This window comes from Ochlerotatus camptorhynchus, unplaced genomic scaffold (genome assembly GCF_037179485.1).
Source record: "Ochlerotatus camptorhynchus isolate MF236.1 unplaced genomic scaffold, CSIRO-AGI_Acam_v1.1 ptg000330l, whole genome shotgun sequence".
Classification (NCBI taxonomy): Eukaryota; Metazoa; Arthropoda; class Insecta; order Diptera; family Culicidae; genus Ochlerotatus; species Ochlerotatus camptorhynchus.
The window spans coordinates 60516-69667 of record NW_027040818.1 but is presented as its reverse complement, the minus strand read 5'-3'; the positions used below and the strand labels follow the sequence as shown (position 1 = coordinate 69667).

General features: G+C 39.2%; 1 pseudogene; it reads right to left on the bottom strand.

Annotated features, from left to right (window-relative positions):
* Positions 1-6321: 6321 nt before the first annotated feature.
* LOC135708527 (uncharacterized) lies at positions 6322-7809 on the bottom strand (annotated as a pseudogene).
* Between the last annotated feature and the right edge of the window lie 1343 nt (positions 7810-9152).

Genomic DNA, 9152 nt, shown 5'->3' with positions numbered 1-9152 from the left:
GCTTTAGAGAAGTCGATATAGATGGCATCGATTTGTTGTCTCATTTCCAGTGCGTTGACCAACGAGGAAACATATGCCTTGTTGGTTGGTTGGTAGTGGTAGAGCGATTTTTCACGAATCCGTGCTGGAATTCGGAAATAATATGATGAACGTGTGGATAAAACGAATCGAAGACGAGGCTTTCAAAAATCTTTGGCAAGCAGCTCAAAATTGCTATGCCACGGTAGTTCTCTACGTTGTGGATACTACCAGCTTTATGTATGGGAGTAATGGCAGCAGTTTTCCAAGCACTCGGGAAATCATCTTCCGCCATGGAAAACTTAAAACAAACGCCTCTGGCTAAAATTCTCGTAAATAAAATTTAAAGAAAAAGTTCAAATTGCCAAAAATGTACCAAAAAAAAAACATCCTTAAACCCACTAAATTGGTTTTAAATACCGCCAAAAAATGCCTTAATATCACAAAAAAAGCCTTTAAGCCACTGAGTGAGCCACCATCAATATACAGTAATGACATGATTTTGTCAGCCCCTCCGCACATCGTACTTGTTTTTTCAATTATTTCACATAACCGTTATTCCAAATCTTTCTCATCCATCTTCAATATGGTTGTTTAAGGTATACTTTGGAGCAATAGAACCACTGAAAAAGCACATGGGTTTCGTAGAACATTAGAAATTATTTTCAAATAGGGGGCTGACAAAATGGTGTCGTTACTGTACTTCAATTTGCATGCGATATGATGTGTCGCATGATGATTTTTAGTTTGTATTCAATTCTGGTCACTTCCCTGGAGGCACCCCGAATATTTGGGTTTATGTTTCTAATGTTCTTATATTATATAATATATTATATATATTATAGATCAAAACCATTTTCATATTGGCGTGAAAAGGCCTCAATTTCGAAACAAAGCATGCAGAATAAAGATCTCATTTTGGCAGCAGAGGGTTTAGGAATAAAGCACAGTGCTGATCCAACATTATTCCTGGAGGCATGCAAAGCAAAACAACATGCATATGGAAAATACTCCCTCGTAAGATTGCGTTGGTGACGTGGAACCGTCACCGGTTTAGACCTTTTCGGTAAATTCGCAAGCATATAACCAAAACCTAAACCACCACCACCGCACCACAAATCAATTAAAAATGATTGCAAGGTGGAAAGGAAGAAGTCGCTCCCATCGGGAACCGTTCCATCTCATTTTATCCCGACCAGATTTCCATTTATTAAAAAAAAACTCATCCTCTAGCTGAACTTTGGCATCCGTGGGGAATACATGTCGCTGAAGCAGAGTAATTTCCAAAGTACCTTTTATTTCCCACATGCTGCTAAGATAAACATGAAGGTAAACGAAAAGCTCACTGCTCGTCTTGGAGGCAGATGAAAATGAAGCATAGGAAATGGTTTTCGACTTCCGCTGTTTGCTTTTTGCCGGGAAATGTGCACAAACATATGAACCTGTTATGATGGGTAATCAAATTTGCACTCTGATTGACACGTCTATGCTCCGCTCCAAATGGGCTCTCACCTTTCGTTCTTGTCGATTGGGAAACTACACGAGTGATTTTGACGGGTTTACACGTGGTGAGAAACGTGATTGCTTAGAGATTTCGTTTGGTGAATGTTAACTAACTTCTGTATAGTGAACTTTCACTGACTCAAAATAACATTGATATCGAGTGCTGTTTCGCACAACCGATTTTCATTAGCATTCCAAGCAATCCAGCATCCTCTTCGCCAAAGCAAATATGCTCCGTTTGTTTTTGGTACGAGCTCGTGATATTATTTTCCCAACCCTCAGCCCTCAGCACCGAAGTCAAATTTGTTTAACCCAATTATGTATATATGGGAGCTCTTCACATTCATCACATATATATCGTGCTAAATTGCCCGATCAGTGAGGACTAGCAGCGGCGTAAGAAGACGCGTTCGTTTTTTGGAGATATTCTGCCAATCATTGAACCAAGCGAATCCGTTCGTAAACATACCTTTGTAGTTCTTGACATCCCTCTTGATGCACCAAAATTGACTTAAAAACGCAACAAAAATTGCTTTACATCACAAAAAACTTAAAGCGTTGAAATTAATTTCAAAAACATCCTGTAAACTTTCAAAATAATCTTGATTACGCCGTCATAACCATACAAATTTTAAAATACCAGAACTGGCCTTACAATCGCTAAACTAATTCGACACGAATGCACCTGCTTGGTGTAAAATGGGTTGGAAATGTTTTTTAAACGCCAACCTTCCATTTCAAATATTAAAACAATCTGCAAGTTTTTATGATATTCCTAAGAACGACATCTTTCATAATAATCTTGAGAAGCTAAGTTAAGGATCGTTCGTTACGTTTTAGGTTTTTAAAAAGCTAAAACTTCACTTAACACACTTTATTCACTTAGAAACTAAACCGAGTACACTAACTGTTCGATGATGAAAGAGAGCGAACCACCTGCTCACTACCTATTTATGCACTTAAAGTGCTTACTAGGCTGTTCTACCCTACCGGCTTCCTATTGGCGCAATCCATGGCGTGATGCACCTGGATTGCGCGCCAACTACTGCTATTGGCTAATCCAACTAACAGGATTTTCCTAACTACTCCCCGTCGACTGGAAAGCCGTCCTCGGCTTTCACGATCCTCTGCTGGTATGTCCTGGGTCTTTGGGGGTCCTCTTCTACTGTGGAATTAACCTCGGTCGCCTGGGGGGTGGAGTAGAGCTGCGTTCCTTTTCCTGTTCCGCCTGTACGTTCGCCTCCTCTGGTGGGTTGCTTCTATTTCTGCCGCATGCTGATGCCAATTTGCTTATAGCCCAAACGAATATAGCTCCGAAAATGATTGGTGTGGTTATTGAGAATGATCCAATCGATAGCCACTTCAACGTTCCCAAGTTGCCTTGTAAACTTGATGTTGTCAGGTTGAGCTTTTTTATATGCTCCCGGTGATCGACGTAGTACATCTGTAAGTATTCTAAAGGAATACGATCTATTGTCTTTGATGAAGTTACCTTCAATCCAATAGTTGGAATAAATGACCTGGCTGGTATGCTGGTGTCCCAATTTGAAAACTCCTCTCCATTTAGTTTTATAGAGCAGTTTGCAAATTGTATGAGGAACGATCCAAAGAGTTGCTTACGATGAGCCAAACAGTTTGATGACATTGTCAAATTTGCATTGCTTACAACGATATTAAATTCATTAACCTTCTTTATAATATCGTTTCCGTATACCCTTTCCATAGGGCACGTTGCTGAATTTCCATTTAACAGTTGCTGGGCACACTCTTCTAGTGCTTCCAGTTGTGGGTTATTGCAGATGTAGAAATTTCGTATCTTTGGACACTGTGTTTTGACGTACCATGATTTTGGTCCTGTTAGAACATAATTTGAATGAAGGTATATTCGTGAACCATTATTAACTATTGGTTGGATGTAATTTAGTTCATAGTTGACATCTTTAATTCGCGGAATTTTCAAGGCGTAAACTATGGAATTTCTGTTGTGTATGACGTATGCGCTGGCTATATCCAAAACGTTGTCGAGAGGGTCCATCTGGAGGCCATTGTCGGTTATGCATTGTTGTGCTGCTTGAAGTTCTTCGTTGGTTATGAGTCGGCTGTTTGGGATGCTGAATCTAGCTAAGGTGATTGCTTCTTCAATAATTTCTAACTGATTAATCAATTCGTCTATGTTGAAAAACAAGTTTACTGAATCGAATCCATCTATTATTTCCTTTGCTATTAAATTTTGATCAGATACTAATATTGATATGCTTTTTGTTAAGTTTGCTATCCTATCTTCGAATTCCTGGTTTATTTGGATTTGTTTATCATTTTGATCAATTAACAGATTAGTAGTGGTATTTATAATGTTTAAATCGTCTGCATCTGGGCTTCCAGAAATGTATTTCCACGCTGTTCCTAAGCTGTTCCATCTTTTTTGTCTTTTAACGTCCAAGTGTTTAAGTTTCTTGTAAGTATTACCCAATTTTTCTTGTTTTGCTTTAATTAAGGGTCCAAGTATTTTGTTATCGGTTACTTTTTCTGTGACTGCTATGCCTATATAGTCTATAACTTTTTCTATCTCTTGCATATCAACTTTATGTAAAATTCTGACGTAACTACTACTAATCCTAGCTTGTCCTAACGGTATTACTGCTACTGGGTTGTGGTTTAGTTCGTGTATGTGTACGTCTGTCATTCCTCCTGTTATAAGTAAGCATAGTCTGGAAGGAAAGTTGAGTGAGGGAGTCTTGTTATTCTGTCGGTCTTTGGCCGTCATAATTACTTGTTGTTTCGTCATGTTAATGTCATTAATGTCCAATGACGTAGAGGTGCCAAATATAATTTGTCTTGGGGTAAGGCCCGTAGTCGAATGTTTTGTGTCATTATAAAGAGCGGTCACCAGAGAAAGACCCTGGTAGAGTGTCAATTCGTCAATTTTGTTTCGATTTGCCATATACATCTCCAGCGAGGTGTTATGAAACCTTTCGATGTTGCCATTACTGTTGCTACTACTAGCATAGTGAACGGCAACACCCTGCGTTTCTAAGAATGTTTTAAAATTTTGGCTTCGAAATGAAGTTGCTTGATCGCAAGTGATCAATTTTGGTAAACCGAAAGTTTTGAAGTATTTGATCAATGTTTCAATCAATTCATCTGAGGTTTCGTTGCAGATTTTGTAAATTTGAGCGAATTTGGAAAATGAGTCGACGAGTGTGAGAAACTTTTCCTTTTCTTTAACATATACATCTATGAAGATGTTTTCTAATGGTCTCTCATATAGTCGTCGAGTCATCTCGATTTTGAAAGGTTTACGCTCATACTTTGAAAATCTGCAGTCTTCACAGGATTTCACAAAGCTTTTTATTTTAGATATCATTCCGGGAAAGAACACTGACTTCTGTACCTCTTCATATGTGAGTCTCCAACCTCTGTGATTGAAGTTGTAGCTTTTCTTAATAAAATCAATTTGTTCTTGCTCAGAGATGATATCGGGGAGCTTTAAGTTACAAAAGTGGACTTTCATGCCAGAAAGGAAATGATCCTTAAGAAGTTTCTTGCAGGATAGGATAATTTGGACAGGGGCAAATATTCCATTACTTCTGCCCGGAACAAGGCATTCTCTTAGGATTTTTAGAAGATCCTTCTGGGTATATTCGGTTTGATGGAATACATGACGCGTGTAACCTGGAAAATAGAAACATTAATATGGGGGCATTTGGATTTGTCATCAGTAACTCTAAAGATCAGTTGCAATTTAAATTGGTTAATAATTTCGGGGTCATATGCTGGGTGAGTATTCGTTTTCAAGGACTAGTTGATTATTCAATTCGGCTCGAGGGATTCTTGAGAGTCCGTCGGCCACAACGTTTTGTTTGCCTCGGTCGATGACAATTCTGTACTTTTGTTTTCCAGAATTGTCCATTTTCTTCGGAACCACCCTTATGGGTGATATCCACGGGGAAGAAGATTCTTTTACTATTCCCGTTTCCAAAAGTTTCTGTATTTGATCCGATACTACACTTCTCAAATGGTATGGATACTTGTAAGTTCTCTGATGGATAGGAGATTCATCAGAGGTGTTGATCTGGTGTTTTATCTCGTGAGTGAAGGTAAGATTTTGTCCCTCTCGAAAGAAAAAGTCTCTAAATGGTTGGATAGTACGAATCAATCGTGACTTTTCCTCTTTATTTAGATGATCGAGCGGAAGATCGAGCCGCGCTGGCGTTTGATCTTTCAAAATAAAATTATCGTTACGAAAGGGGTCCAGTTTGTGGGAGACAGCTTCTGATCCCTTCGTAATGTGCACAAGGGCTTCATTATCCTTTGCAGAATATAATCCCGGCTGCAAAACTACTTGAGGAGTAAGATTTACCTCCTCTTCTATTAAAAATGTCCCATTTTCCGTCGTGCAAATGGGCACAATATTGCTTCGGTGCTCTTGGAAGTTTATTGAAGAAGGGTGATACTTCGAGAATTCAAAGATTTTGTTGCCGATCCGCATATGATGACGCTTGGTATCAACCAATGCGTTCATTTTGGCGAGATTTTCGTATCCAATTAAGCCGTCGAAAAATTTGTGAAATTTGAAAACGTAGTACGGTAATTTTTGCTGGAAGGCTTCTGAAAAAAGGTTTGCGTGAATTACCTTATCAATAAAGAATTTTCCGTTTTTATTCGTTACTACGGATGGGTTATCAACTGTTTTAAATTTTTTGACATGTTCGGGGTTTATGTAGGACTTGTTCGCTCCAGTATCTACAAGGAAGTTTAAAATTCCTTTGGACGTCGGAAAGCGAACATATGGAATGAAATTCATGTTTGGTTCTTCGCACCTCTGGCAGTCTGAAGATTTAGTTCCTCGTCTGAGTATTCTAGGTCATCGTTCACTTCAACAGGAGTATCGGGTTCATCCACTTCCTCCAACTCATTATTGTTAGCCTCGGCTCGCTGCCTCGGTAAGAATTGCTGTTTTTTGAATGGAGCATATTTGTGCGCCGTGTTAGGTTGCGGGATGTTGGGTTGCAATTGTTGCGAACTGCCCGCCTGTGCATTTTGCGGTTTGAATGATTTAAATTTATTTGAATGGTTTTGGTTCGAGTAAGGCTGTGAACCATTTGCTGAGTTAAATTTAACTCGTGGTTAAAAGTGACATTTCGAAAGTTATTTTCTATGTTCGAAAATCCCCGTGCTGTCGATCGACCGGTTTTCGAGCTACGGTCGTCAAAATTTAACTTCTTGTCTGTCAGAAATAACCACGCTCGGATAGCAGGGTTAATCAATAACATCCATCTGTCAAATTTTAACCAAAAGTTAAAATAATCCACCAAATGGTTCAGAGCCTAAGGTTGTGGTTTGATCCGCATTTCTGCGTTTTGATTAAGCAACACAGCTTGGTATGCTTCTTCTAGGTTTTTAGGTTTTGAATTCCGGATGATGGAAATAAAGGCTCCTGAATATTATCTAAGTATTTGGTCACGGTGATAATTTCAATTCCGGAGAACTTTAAGATTAGGGCGTAATTGCTTTTGTAAACAAACCGGTCAATCACTGATTTCTCGCGATTTAAAGCTCAATCTAAAAAACTAACACCACAAACAGGTAGAGGAACGGTTCTTCCATCATTTGGTATAGTTTGTTTGCAAGATTGAGCATTTATTCGCGAGAAATCAGTGATTCACGTGTTTGTTTACAAAAGCAATTACGCCCAAATCTCAAAGTTCTCCGGAATTATCTCATGGCCCGTTAAGGGTCTCGACTGAAGATTGGCCTTCAGTTTGGTGTTGGTTTCTTTCATTTCATTGTAAAAACGAAGATGGGTTTTTTCACCTTTCCGAATAGGGTTGATAAATTCGTGGTGAAGTCTTTTTCGTCACCATAGTGCTCGACGAGAATCTTTTTGATACCGTCTATAGTGTTCGGGTTGCCGTTAGCACAAAGTAACGTCCGAGCTTCCCCTTTCACCTTTTTTTTGATAGCCCTTATATAGAGGCTGCTGAGGGAGAACCCCCCGTTTTCGGTTTTGACTTTAAAGTCATTGTACAGGTCTTCGACCTCTTCCAGCCATGCTGAAAGTTCTTTCTTATTGCCCGAAAATTCGGACAAATATTTGAAAGGGTCGGGAAGCTTAAATGCGTCACCAACCTGTGGTTTTTTAATTTGCGAGCGTAGCTCATCTAACTCCGCGCGAATTTCATCGATGTCGTAGTCATTTTGATCATCGTTACGTGCAGTGAGTTGTTTTTTAAGCTCTAGCACCATGGCTTTGAGCTGCTGAATCTCATTTTGCCGTGTCTCTGGCATTTTCTTATTGGAATAAAGCGTATGATAAAATAAATGATACTTTACAGGAAGAACATAGAAGGTGCGCTTGTGGCGGATAGCAATCGGTCGTCCGGTGTTCAACTGGTCTCGCTAGGCTGCTGCTGCTGCTGTTGCTTTTACTGCTGCTGCTGCTGCGGTTCGTTGATACGGGAGCAGCTTTACTATCACTTTTGAAAACACCACACTCGCGGATCCCACTTCTGACACCAGTTAAGGATCGTTCGTTACGTTTTAGGTTTTTAAAAAGCTAAAACTTCACTTAACACACTTTATTCACTTAGAAACTAAACCGAGTACACTAACTGTTCGATGATGAAAGAGATCGAACCACCTGCTCACTACCTATTTATGCACTTAAAGTGCTTACTAGGCTGTTCTACCCTACCCGCTTCCTATTGGCGCAATCCATGGCGTGATGCACCTGGATTGCGCGCCAACTGCTGCTATTGGCTAATCCAACTAACAGGATTTTCCTAACTCTAAAATGGTTCTAAAATATTTTAAAAGTTAAAATGCCAAATGGCCTTATATAAAATTATAAAACAGCTCTGAAAAAGCCAATACAACCTAAAAATCGTCAAAATAACGTTTTACTCGCAGCTTTGTAATTCCTTTTTTATGGGGGTAGTACACTTTGAACGTCCAAAAAGTAAGGCATTTTCGTTAATTTTTAAGCAATAAAACACTCAGGGAGGGCAAATATGTTATAACCCATTGATCGCGCACGGGCGAGATCCCTACGTTGTGTTTTTGTGATACGGATTGATTAATAATAAAGAACACCGATTGTTTTGCCGTCCTGCCATGGCGGAGGCATACGAGACACTGTTGTATAGTTTATTTGTATTGCTCGTTACAGCGGGTAGGGTAGTTATACATATAACTGTCGTTGCACAAACACCCATTTATTAGTAATCCTTCGAACTACAATTTGTATTTTTTTTTTTTAACTCGATTGGCGTCTTCCCGTGGCCGGTGCACCAGGTTGCGCGGGCGTCCTCGCACGGAAGTCGGAAAACGGGAAATGGGAAAATACTTCTTTCCATGTGATCCTGGAACATAAATCGAACAAGTATCCTGATTAGTAATGAAATTTGGGTTAGAAATACGTATTCCGATTTTTTTTTTAAATTATTTTTTTCAAAAGTTGTGGCCTTTTGAAAAAAAAGTCAATTTGTTCACCCTAAAAATGCTTACATAATCGTGGATTAAAATCCATTTTTGACAAAATCGAAAATGTGGATACGTATTTCTAAGCCTAATTTAATTCTGAACAAGAAAACCTAGGCGATATCCAAATTTGATGATAACTGGTTGGAGTT